Below are 13,404 nucleotides of genomic sequence, written 5' to 3' on the forward strand. Positions count from 1 at the left end.
AAACAGCAACATGGTCCTGTCTGCTCTGCATTGAGGAACGGAAAGTGAGAATCTCTCCCAACCCCAATCAACTACACCTCCATTCGCCTCATGTGGGGACAGAACAGTCGAAAAACTGCCTTGAAGCCTGGCCAGAATAACCCTAAGGCCGGGGTCACACTGGCGAGGAATACGGGAGAGTGAGAGGCGCAAAAAGCACGCATTAGACACGGACAAATGATTTTCTATGGGGTCCCTCGCACCAGCCGTATATTTCTCCTCAGTATCCTACGCTCCATGCCACTCGCAGCATGCTGCGATTGTCAGCGTACTACGCCCGTAATACGCCAATGCAAGTCTATGGGTGCGCAAAAAATACGGATTACACACGGACCACACGTGTGACTTGCGAGAAATACGCACCAGGTGTCTTTTAGCAAAGCCGGCAATTCAGTGTGCTTTACAGTAAACTCACACTGACAGTTTTAATAAAGAAATGAAAGAATAGATATAGACACATAGAATGCATATATATATATGCATTCTATGTGTGTATATCTATTCTTTCATTTCTTTATTAAAACTGTCATAGGGCTCCATTATATGTCCATTTTGCAAGCCTGCGAGAAAATCTCACCATACGGATGCCATACGGATTACATACGGATGCTGACATGCGCAAAATACGCGACCACACCTTGATTACGGATGACATACGGAGCACTGTTTAGGGGTCATTCATCCGTATTACGCATGTAAAATACTGGCCGTATTTTGCGCAGGTTAGTGTGACTCCAGCCTTATATCCTAACCCGTCTGCCTGCTCACACACTGCAGCCCTGCTCTGCTAAGAAACTCTGCAGCGTCACCCCAGACCACATTGTGCATGGAGACTCTCTGTATATTATACAACATCGCTGCAGATTGTCGGACTGCAAAACCCCACAATTCTCTAAAAACACATTGGGAATCTTATCAGGAGGTCTTAACTAAGCTGCACTGTGATTTCCAGCCCCCAATTCAAAAGTTCAGTTTCTTAAAGAGACAGCGCACCTTAAATCAAAATGGCCGAAAAAGACTCTGCATTGTCTCCCACTAATGAAACAGATCAAATACAACCCGATACTGTCCATTATGAAGAGGGGGAAACAGAGCCAGCTTCACAAACAGACCAAGACTCACGACTAGAGTTGAGCGATACCGTCCGATACTTCAAAGTATCGTATCGGATGGTATCGGCCGATCTTTAAAAAAAGTATCGGTATCGCCGATTCCGATACCGGAAGTCCCATTCAAGTCTATGGGACTTCCGGTATCGGAATAAGAAAAACCCTTTCCTGCCCTTGTACAGCCTCTCTGGGGTCTGTACGGGCCTTTCGGGGGGCTGTGCCGGCCTGCCAGGGGGTCTGTGCAGGCTCCGGTGGTCTGTGCCGGCCTGCCGGTGGTCTGTGCAGGCTCCGGGGGGCTGTGCCGGCCTGCCGGGGGGCTGTGCCGGCCTGCCGGGGGGCTGTGCCGGCCTGCCGGGGGGCTGTGCAGGCTCCGGGGGGTCTGTGCAGGCATCGTCCGATGGGACTACAAGTCCCATCGGGCGATGCCTGCTACCATGACAGTGATTGACACATTAGCCAATGATGGGACAGTAGTAGTCCCATCATCCGGCTAATGTGTTAAATGTAAAAAAAAAAAAAATAAAAAAATTACATGCTACATACATACAACATGCATACTACATACATGCTACATTCATACTACATACTACATACATGCTACATTCATACTACATAAATACTACATGCAACATACATACTACATATATACTACATGCATGCTACATACATACTACATGCATGCTACATACATACTACATGCTACATACATACCACATACATACTACATATATACTACATGCATGCTACATACATACTACATGCTACATGCATGCTACATACATACTACATGCTACATACATACCACATACATACTACATACATACTACATGCATGCTACATACATACTACATGCTACATACATACCACATACATACTACATACATACTACATACATACTACATGCTACATACATACCACATACATACTACATACATACTACATACATACTACATGCTACATACATACTACATATATACTACATGCATGCTACATACATACTACATGCTACATACATACCACATACATACTACATACATGCTACATATATACTACATGCATGCTACATACATACTACATATATACTACATGCATGCTACATACATACTACATGCTACATGCATGCTACATACATACTACATACATACTACATGCTACATACATACCACATATATACTACATACATACAATACATTCATACAATACATACATAGACATACAGTACATATAACATAGAGTAACATACTTACCAATACTTGTCACATTGTTCCCCGAAGCCATTGTCTTTTCCGGAATAAATATTAACATAACAAACCACAAAAATACTCACCCACGATCCGAAGCAGTCCACGAGTGTGTCCCACGACGATCTTGGGTAGAGAACTGCAGCATCAGATGATGCTGCCGTTCTCTACGGGCTGCAGGAATCCAATGACGGAAGGTAGGTATCCTTCCGCACTGTATTCCTCCGCCACTTAAAAAAAAAAAGTCCCTAGTCTCACTTTATGCCATTGCTGTGTGGGAATTTCCCACGCAGCAATGGCATAAAGTGAGACTAGGGACTTTTTTTTTTTTAAGTGGCGGAGGAATACAGTGCGGAAGGATACCTACCTTCCGTCATTGGATTCCTGCAGCCCGTAGAGAACGGCAGCATCATCTGATGCTGCAGTGCTCTACCCAAGATCGTCGTGGGACACACTCGTGGACTGCTTCGGATCGTGGGTGAGTATTTTTGTGGTTTGTTATGTTAATATTTATTCCGGAAAAGACAATGGCTTCGGGGAACAATGTGACAAGTATTGGTAAGTATGTTACTCTATGTTATATGTACTGTATGTCTATGTATGTATTGTATGAATGTATTGTATGTATGTAGTATATATGTGGTATGTATGTAGCATGTAGTATGTATGTAGTATGTATGTAGCATGCATGTAGCATGTAGTATGTATGTAGCATGCATGTAGTATATATGTAGTATGTATGTAGCATGCATGTAGTATATATGTAGCATGTATGTAGTATGTATGTGGTATGTATGTAGCATGTAGCATGTATGTAGCATGCATGTAGTATATATGTAGTATGTATGTAGCATGTAGTATGTATGTAGTATGTATGTAGTATGTATGTGGTATGTATGTAGCATGTAGTATGTATGTAGTATGTATGTGGTATGTATGTAGCATGTAGTATGTATGTAGCATGCATGTAGTATATATGTAGTATGTAGTATGTATGTAGTATGTATGTGGTATGTATGTAGCATGTAGTATGTATGTAGCATGCATGTAGCATGCATGTAGTATGTATGTAGTATGTATGTAGCATGCATGTAGTATGTATGTAGTATGTATGTAGTATGTATGTAGCATGCAGTATGTATGTAGCATGTATGTAGTATGTATGTAGTATATATGTAGTATGTATGTAGCATGTAGTATGTATGTAGCATGCATGTAGTATATATGTAGTATGTATGTAGCATGCATGTAGTATGTATGTAGTATGTATGTAGTATGTATGTAGCATGCAGTATGTATGTAGCATGTATGTAGTATGTATGTAGTATATATGTAGTATGTATGTAGCATGCATGTAGTATGTATGTAGCATGTAGTATGTATGTAGCATGCATGTAGTATGTATGTAGCATGTATGTAGTATGTATGTAGTATATATGTAGTATGTATGTAGCATGTAGTATGTATGTAGCATGCATGTAGTATGTATGTAGTATTTTTTTTTTTTTAACATTTAACACATTAGCCGGATGATGGGACTACTACTGTCCCATCATTGGCTAATGTGTCAATCACTGTCATGGTAGCAGGCATCGCCCGATGGGACTTGTAGTCCCATCGGACGATGCTTGCACAGACCCCCGGACATCAGCACAGCCCCCCGGCAGGCCGGCACAGCCCCCCGGCAGGCCGGTACAGACCCCCACAGGGTGCACAGACCACCGGCAGGCCGGCACAGCCCCCCGGCAGGCCGGTACAGACCCCGGGCAGTCCACACAGCCCCCCGGCAGGCCGGCACAGCCCCCCGGCAGGCCGGCAGAGACCCCCGGAAGGCCCGAAATGACGGCGCATCATGATGCGCACACACCGCGCATCATGATGACGTCAGGCCGTCAATCAACTGAACTTCCGATTCCGATACCGAATTCCGATATTGAAAAAATATCGGAAGTCGGTATCGGAATTCCGATACAGCAAGTATCGGCCGATACCCGATACTTGCGGTATCGGAATGCTCAACACTAGTCACGACCAAGACGCTCTATGAAACCAACCATAAAGGCTGTTGAAAACTATCACAATACGAAGGATGAGTTCAATGACAACCTGGACGACCTATGGGAACGAGTCACCTCCCTCATGTCAAGCATCCGACGCCACAAAAATGATGCAGCGAGTCTACAGGACACTATAAAACGGCTAGACACGGCCCACGGAAGATACAAGAGACTTTCCACAAGGTACGTTGCCTTCCTAAAAGACTCTAATATTGATGAAGCCTCATCAGAATTAAGCAAAGTAGATTCCATAGAAAGAGAAAGGGACACCGCCGTGCAAGACGCCAAAGGTCAGGCTCATCCAGACACTCTTCTCAGTCATACAAATCATCCTGCTCAAGGACTTCAACTCTTAGTGACAGAATCCTAGAGGCCCGTTTAAACGCAGAGCGATCCAAACTAAGACATTCCTACACAGAAAAGAAAGCAGAGGCAGAAGCCAAGAAAGCAGAGGCAGAAGCCAAGAAAGCTGAAGCACAGGCGGAAGCCAAGAAAGCTGAAGCAGAGGCAGAAGCCAAGAAAGCTGAAGCACAGGCAGAAGCCAAGAAAGCTCAAGCACAGGCAGAAGCCAAGAAAGCAGAAGCAGAGGCAGAAGCAAAGAAAGCTGAAGCAGAGGCCAAAGCCAAGAAAGCAGAGGCCCAAGCAAAGATTCTTCAAACAGAAATGGAGGAAAAAAAAATTGCATTAGCTAAAGTAAAAATACTCGAACAAGCATTGAATCAAAACCTCGACCTGATTTGCCTACCACCACTGGAAGAAGAGGACCCAGCTGTTCGTACCAGTGATTATGTGCAGAAACAGATAGCTGCAGCACACACCTTCTCCAGCGACATTCAACCCAACAATGTGGAAACGTCCAAGTCAGCTCAACTTACAGTGACAGTGCAGAGACCCAAGACCAACGCCAAAATGTGTCCCCTCAGGAGCAGCAATCATCACAAGACCACAAGACGCACTCCAGTCCATCTCCACAGTTCAAGTCGCAGTCATCAAAATCTCCAGACGTTAAACCACAGCTCAACCCTACAGCAACCTCATTCTACCTGGGAACAATTCACCCTTCCACTCCACACAGCTTACGCAAAGGATCAGACATGTCCGAGTTTGCCAGGTTTATGGTGAGCAAAGATCTAGTCAGCACCAGCCTCTCAAAGTTTGACGACTGTGCAGAGAACTACAGAGCCTAGAAAGCAACATTCAAGGCCACCATTGCTGACTTCAACCTATCCACAGAACAGGAGCTCGACCTCATGGTAAAATGGTTGGGTCCTGACTCCACAAACCGTATCAAGAGTCTTCGGACCATCTACGTGAGGCAAGCTGAAGCAGGTCTCGCTGATGCCTGGCTGAGACTCCAAAGAACCTATGGCAGCGCTGAAGCAATAGAAAAGTCCCTATTCAAGAGACTGCAGAACATTCCAAGGATCCACCTTAAGGAATCCCACAAGCTTCTGGACTTAAGCAATCTGCTTATGGAGCTGGAACTCGCACAAAGAGACCCTCATCTGTCTGGATTGTGCTACCTGGACACCGCCCGTAGGGTAAACCCAATCTGTTATGAATGAATCACCGGAGGAGGAAAAAGCAAAAATGCAAGCTAAGTCCAGAAAACCGGAGAGGTTGGTAGCTAGCGGATTGCAGACCCCTGATCCTATTCTCAACAACTAACAGTAGCCGTGGAGCGTTCCTAAGGTGGTCCTAGATGCCTCTTCACAGCCGGAGAACTAAATTAGCCTAAAGAAAGGGGAAATCTAAACTGCCCCAGAGCAGACCCCAAAGCAATAGACAGCCCCCAACATGTATTGTTGGTGAAAACAGATGAAAACACAAACACAGACAGAAAGACGGGCAGAGCAAACGATGGGGCCCAATTAACTAGATAGGAAAGGACAGAAAAGATGCTGGCTGCAATCCGTAAAAACTCTACCAAAAATGTCCCAACACGTCTGATAGGAAAAATGGCCCTGAAGTCACTAGACTTCAAAATCCCTATATCAACACTCCGATATATTCTGAAGACAGAGCAAAAGAGATTTAACCAATCAGGGACAAAAATGGAAATTCAGCAGAGCCCCAGCCGGGGCTGGCAGAACACAAAACTAAGCAAATCAGACAAAATCTCATGGAACAATAACAGAGCAAAACTTAGCTTTAGAAGACAGGAACTGAACTGGGGCCAGAGCTCAGAGCAGAGAAATCACCAGCAACCCTACAGGGCGTCAGCTGCCTTATATCCACTCAGAGATTCCGGATGTCCAATCGCAATCCACCTGTTCAGGTGACAGTTTCACCATCTCCTTTCACCAGCAGAGGGAGTTCATCGGACATCAAAGGTGAACGAGAAAATGAGCTCACAACACTAATCGTCTCAAAGCTGCCACACAGTCTGCAAAAGAAGTGGGCAGTATGCGTTTCCAGGTACAAAAGGTCACATGATGTCACCTTTCCTCCGTTCAATCAGTTCTGCAAGTTTGTCGACGAACAGGCCCAAATGAGAAACGACGCTAGCCTAGGCTTCCTGGAGTCTAACACTACAGCTCCAGCAACACCGTCATCAAGGTATGAAAGCGTCACACATAGATGCAAGGACTTGAGGAGCAGTATAAGTGTCAGAAAGACTAACCTGCCACCACCTGCAGTAACTGCTGATAAACAGTACACTAGTCCGTCGAGAGATAAGTCTTTCAATCGTGAGTGTCCCATTCAGAAAAAAACACACTCATTGAACAATTGTAGAGGCTTCAGGTCCAAAACCATGCAAGAGCGCAAGAAAATCCTCAGTGAACTTGGGGTGTGTTTCAAGTGCTGCGCCTTATTAGAACACATGGCCAAGGACTGCAAATCTGCCAATAAGTGTGAAGAGTGTCATAGTGACAAACACCCATCAGCTTTGCATCCAACCTCAGCCACCAGCGATCCAGCAGTCGCAGTTACCTCTAGTCTGGCTACAAGCCACAGCGGGTAGCCACAGAATAACGCCAAGTCTACCATGGCTGTCTCCTGCTCATGCTCAGAGGTATGTGGGGAGAGCCAAAGTGATAAATGCTGTGCCAGGATATGCCTAATCAGAGTTTATCCAGAAGGGCAACCAGAGAAGGCAGTAAAAATGTATGCCATCATTGACAATCAGAGCAGTCGATCCCTAGCTGGACCTAAGTTCTTTGAAGCCTTTGGAATCAAGGGACCAGTAACGTCCTATACTCTGAATTCTTGCTCAGGTTGCACAGAGACTAGCGGCAGGAGGGCACAAGGTTTCATTGCTTCTCGTGTCAACGGAGGCATAGAAATACCCCTACCTATGCTAATCGAATGCGATCAAATACCCAGCCAAAGGGATGAGATTCCTACCCCGGAAGCTTTGCTCCACCAACCACACCTAAGGCACCTAGTCAGCATTATCCCACCTATGGACACAGATGCTGAAATCCTACTTCTGCTTGGCAAAAACAATTTAAGGATACATAAGGTCCGCCAACAGTGCAATGGTCCTGACTATGAACCCTACGCACAGAGACTCAACTTGGAGTGGGTAATCATAGGAAATATGTGCTTGGACCGAACAAGGGTTGATTCCTTTAAGACCTACGTACGCCGAGACGGATGAACTACTTTCTGCAAACCATGCCATCATCACTATGAGGTGAAAGAGAAGCCTCCAGATCCCGTACAGCTGCCTGATGTCATTCCTTTTCCCTATGCAGACGACTTGGGAAGATCAGTGTTTCATACAACTAAGGATGACAACACGGTAGCCCCATCAATGGAAGACAAGGAATTTGTCAGGATAATGGACAATGAGTTCCTTAAGGACGAGACTAGTCACTGGGTTCTTCCCCTACCAAGCCTGAACAATGGCACTATATCCCATCTGAACTTAATCCAGCTGACCATGCTACTAGACCTACAGTATGTCTATAAGGTCCTTTGCTAACTCTTCTTGGCTTTCAGGTCCTAAGTTTCTGTTGGAACAGAAGGGAAGTGAACGTGTCCAGGAACTCTTCAGCATCCAGGATCCTGAAGGCGATCCAGAGGTCCGCTCCAAGGTCAGTGCTTTGGCGACGAACACTCAACCATCCTCCAGCCTCGGTTGCCAGCACTTCGAACGCTTCTCCAATTGTATGAAACTTGTCAAGACTATCGCAAGGTTAGTCCACATCGCGAGATCTTATCACAACTCATGTGGAGACAAAGACTGTCACGGTTGGCACGTCTGCCATAAATCACTCTCTGCCGAGGACATTTCTCACTGTGAGTCTCTTACAATACGCTATGTCCAGCAGAGCATATTCAGTACTGAATGGGAATGCCTATACCACAAACAGCAGATCCCTCTGAAAAGCTCCATTGCCCATTTGAATCCAGTAATGGACAGCTACAGTTTGCTGAGAGTCGGTGGTCATTTAAATCAAGCCAAGATTGTGGCTTCAGAGCAACATCCTTGCATCATTCCCAGTAAACGTCATATCACTGATCTACTGATCCGACACTTTCATGAATGGACCGAACACCAAGGCAGGCAGATCACAGTGGGCATGTTATGGTCTGCAGGGCTTTGGATCATAGGTATGCAAAGACGCATAGCGGGATTACTACATCGCTGTGTGCAATGTCAGAAAACCAGAGGAAAACAGGCACATCAACAAATGGCCGACCTGCCCTCTGACAGAGTGCCGAACCGCCTTTCACCTACGTTGGCCTAGATGTCTTTGGGCCATGGATGGTATCTGCACGCAGAACTTGAGGTGGCCACGCCAACAGCAAACGATGGGCCATACTATTCACTTGCATGAGTGTCCGTGCCGTCCACATAAAAGTAATAGAGTCTATGGACACATCCAGCCTGATCAATGCTCTCCGGCGTTTTCTAGCGATCAGAGGACTGGTAAAGCAGATAAGTTCCAACCACGGAAGCAACTTCATTGGTGCAAGTCGAGATCTGGATATCAACATCAAGCCAATTCAGGATCAACTGGCAGAAAGAGGCTGCACCTGGATCTTCAATCCACTGCATAGTTCTCACGTGGGAGGTTCCTGGGAAAGGATGATCAGGATCTCGCGCAATATCCTGAACTCTATTCTTATGGACGTAAACTCTTCAAGGCTTACGCATGAGACCTTGGCTACTCTTCTGGCTGAAGTTTCTACTATAATCACCTCAAGACCACTTGTCCCAGTGTCAATGGATCCTGAAATACCGACCATTCTTACATCAGCTACTCTTCTCACTCAAAAGACCAGGAACCCACTAACAGTCAGTGGAAAGTTTACTCATACAAACACCTACCAGAAACAGTGGAAACGTGTGCAGTACCTTGCTGATTACTTCTGGAACCGGTGGAGAAAGGAGTATCTTGTGATTCTCCAAGGAAGAAGGAAATGGCAACAGAGTAAACCGAACTTGAAAGAAGGAGACGTGGTGCTTATGAAAGAACAACAAGCCCAAAGGATCGACTGGCCTATGGAAATCGTTACAAACACTTTCCCTAGTCAAGACGGTAAGGTCCAAAAGGAGGAGCTGAAGGTCCTTAGGAAAGGCGAGCCTAAGACATTTCAGAGGCCAATCCATGAGCTCGTACTGATACTACCAATTGAGGACATTCCGGTAGGATGAACCATGAACAGAACACTGCCCTAGTACTTCGTCCATTGGATTACCATTGGGTCGGAGATAGTTTGGCCTAGTGCGGCTTCTCCGATCCGAAGATGGGTATCTTTGGATTGTCTAAGGAACTCTCTGTCATCTACCTCGTTTTGGAGTTATTATTGCATTTCATGCATATTTGTGTTTGTTTTTCAGGTTATTGAACTTTACTTAAAAACAAAAACAATAAAAACATTAATATAGTGAAATCCTTTATGGAATTTCAGACGGGGAGTGTGCTGTTCCATCTAAAGTTATGCATATATGGTTTCATAGACTGTTATTTTCCATGCTGTGTATAATAGTCCTGTATTTGCTCTGCTGCCACCTGCTGTCCTTTTTCTGTATAGCAGCCTACAGCTAATTAATTCTAGTACATGTCTTTCACTTCCGGGTCAGTTCACGCCTTCTTCATCCTGCTAGCAGCCTTTCTTAGTTTCATTTTCTGTGGGAGAGAAGCGCTTGTACCGAGCTGTGAAAGGCATCAGTTTTTCAACCACATTGCTGAACCACCTTGCTTCACAAATTCGCTGTATCACCTTGGTTGCTACACCTGCATTTCTGGAGAAGTACTGCATTACTATTCATATGCTTTATGTCCAGATTTCCAAATAAACAAGTCTGGACTTCACAATCCCTGGTGTGTATCATCTCTGGGGCGGCACGTTGGCTCAGTGGTTAGCGCTGCAGCCTTGCAGCGCTGGGGTCCTGGGTTAGAATCCCACCAAGGACAACATCTGCAAGGAGTTTGTATGTTATCCCCGTGTTTGCGTGGGTTTCCTCCGGTTTCCTCCCACATTCCAAAGACATACTGATAGGGAATTTAGATTGTGAGCCCCATCGGGGACAGTGATGATGATGTGTGCAAACTGTAAAGCGCTGCGGAATATGTTAGCACTATATAAAAAATAAAGATTTTATTTATCTCTCCGGACGCTGAACAGCAAAACAGCAACATGGTCCTGTCTGCTCTGCATTGAGGAACAGAAGGTAGGAATCTCTCCCAGCCCCAATCAACTACACCTCCATTCGCCTCATGTGGGGACAGAACAACTTAACATTATGGCTGGTCCATACAATCAGGGCAATTGTTACCACCCACTGTAATGAACTCATTTTCTGATCTACCAGTTGTGAGTTCTCCTTCCGGGCTCCCTCTGGTGGTAACAGGAGGTAGTGAAGTTGATTTAATTAGGAGAGATCTGCCACCTGATGATGAGGATAACGATTGGATCTCTGGAATCTCAGACTGGATTTAAGACCGCCGACGCCCTATTCTGGTGCTGGTGATTCCTTCTGGCTTTTCAGGTCTTTGTTTTCAGCTCTGTTCCAGTCATCTCAAGCTAAGTGTTTCTGCTAATGTTCACACTTGATTTTGTTGGTCTATTCAGTTTTTTGTGTGGTCAGCCAGCCCCAGCTGGGGCTGTGCTGAATTTCCACTCTTATTTATCTGTATTTGCAAATTTTGCTTTATGTCCCTTATTAGATTGGCCTCTTTTTTGCTCTGTCTCAGAATATTTCAGAGTGCTGATATAGTGGGAGAAGTCTAGTGACTTCAGGGTTAATTTTGTTATCAGAAGTGTTGGACATTATTTTTGTAGGGTTTTTTGGGCAGATTGCAGAGTGTCTTTCCTTTCCTGTCCTTTCTAGTTAGTTTGGGCCCCATCGCTTGCTCAGCCTATTTTCCTGCCTGTGTTTTCATCTTGTTTCACCGTCAATACATGTGTGGGGGCTGTCTATTCCTTTGGGGTCTGCTCTGGGGCAGTTAGTTTTCCCCTTTTCTTGCTTTAGGCTTATTTAGACCTCCAGCTGTGATGAGGCGTCTAGATTCATCGTAGGAACGCTCCTCGGCTGCTGCTAGTTGTGTGGTAGGATCAGGGATCTGCAATCTGCATAGTTACCAAACACTCTGGTTTTCTGTGACTTAGCTTGTTTAGTTTTCCTCCTTGGTGACCCATTCATAACAACCCACCTTTCGTGTCTACCTTTTTCCTCATAGATTGTAAGCTTGCGAACAGGGTCCTCTTTCCTCTTGGTATCTGTTATGATCTATGTGATTATTGTTATGCTGTAATGTCTATCGTCTGTACAAATCCCCTCTGAAATGTAAAGTGCTGCGGAATATGTCGGCGCTATAGAAATAAAATTTATTATTATTATTGTATTGAGACCCGAGACTTGTGCCATTTTCTCGCAAGTGTGACCCCGGCCTTACAAGGAGCCTGTCATGTAACTTGCAGATATGGGGGTAACCTGACAGCGAGGTGCCGACACTGAGAGCCCGGCTGCCAGGAGGAAATGAGTGTTATCCCCCCAGTAGTGATCGGCTTCCAGCCATGGGGGTAGGGGTGGCTGTAACCACACCCCTGCACTGACTGACAGCGGGATCAGCATTGTGGACAGCTGTTGTTGTTTTTTTTGGGGCGGGGTATTTGCAATTTCACCCCACGAGGAATCTTTTTCCTGGTTTTTTTTTTGGCTCTTTTGGAAGAAGTGGAGGATAAAATGAGAGCGCAATAATGAAAAATTCTTGGTTCACTAATGGGTTAATACATACAAGTATGAGGCTGCGATCACACGACGCGGTTTTTTTCGCAGCGTTTTTTAAAGCGCGATTTTTGCCGCGAAAACGAAAAAAAAAAGCATCCTATGCATTCCTATGGGATTCCGCAATGCTGTGCTAATGCTGCGGATTTTCCTGTGGCGGGAATTGCATCACGGAAAAATCCGCAGCATGCTCAATTATTTGCGGAATCGTGGCAATTGCGCCCACATAGGAATGCATTGTCCTGCTTACTTCCTGCATGTGGCTGTGCCCACCATGCGAAAATTAAGCAGAACATTTGCGGATGGTACGGAGGAGAGGAGACTGTCCTCCAGGCTGTGGGTACCATATCCCTGTAAAAAATAGAATTAAAAAAAATCGGGTTTTATTCACCTTCCGACGTCCTGCGCCGCGTCCACAGGCTTCAGCGATACACGCGGCAGGTCCCGTTCCCAGTGATGCATTGCGAGAATGACCTTTGCTGACGTTGCTGTCTCACGATACTGTAGCGTTCTCGCGAGACCGCGACATCATCAAAGGTCATTGCCGCAATGCATCACTGGGAACAGGACCTGCCGTGTGTATCGCTGAGGCCTGGGGACGCTGCAAGGGACATTGAAGGTGAACATAACCCGATTTTTTATTTTTTTATTATTTTTAACATTAGATCTTTTTACTACTGATGCTGCATAGGTGGCCTCAGTAGTAAAAAGTTGGTCACACTCGTTAAACACTATGTTTGACGAGTGTGACCAACCTGTCAATCAGTTCT

General features: G+C 45.4%; 1 protein-coding gene across 1 annotated transcript in view; it reads right to left on the reverse strand.

The window, feature by feature from the left end:
* The window catches only part of LOC141053223 (uncharacterized), a 69,818-nt gene that overhangs the window by 55,525 nt on the left and 889 nt on the right, over nucleotides 1-13,404 (reverse strand). The window lies entirely within an intron of this gene.

This window comes from Dendrobates tinctorius, unplaced genomic scaffold (genome assembly GCF_039654945.1).
Source record: "Dendrobates tinctorius isolate UK_male_01 unplaced genomic scaffold, ASM3965494v1 ptg000165l, whole genome shotgun sequence".
Taxonomy (NCBI): domain Eukaryota; kingdom Metazoa; phylum Chordata; class Amphibia; order Anura; family Dendrobatidae; genus Dendrobates; species Dendrobates tinctorius.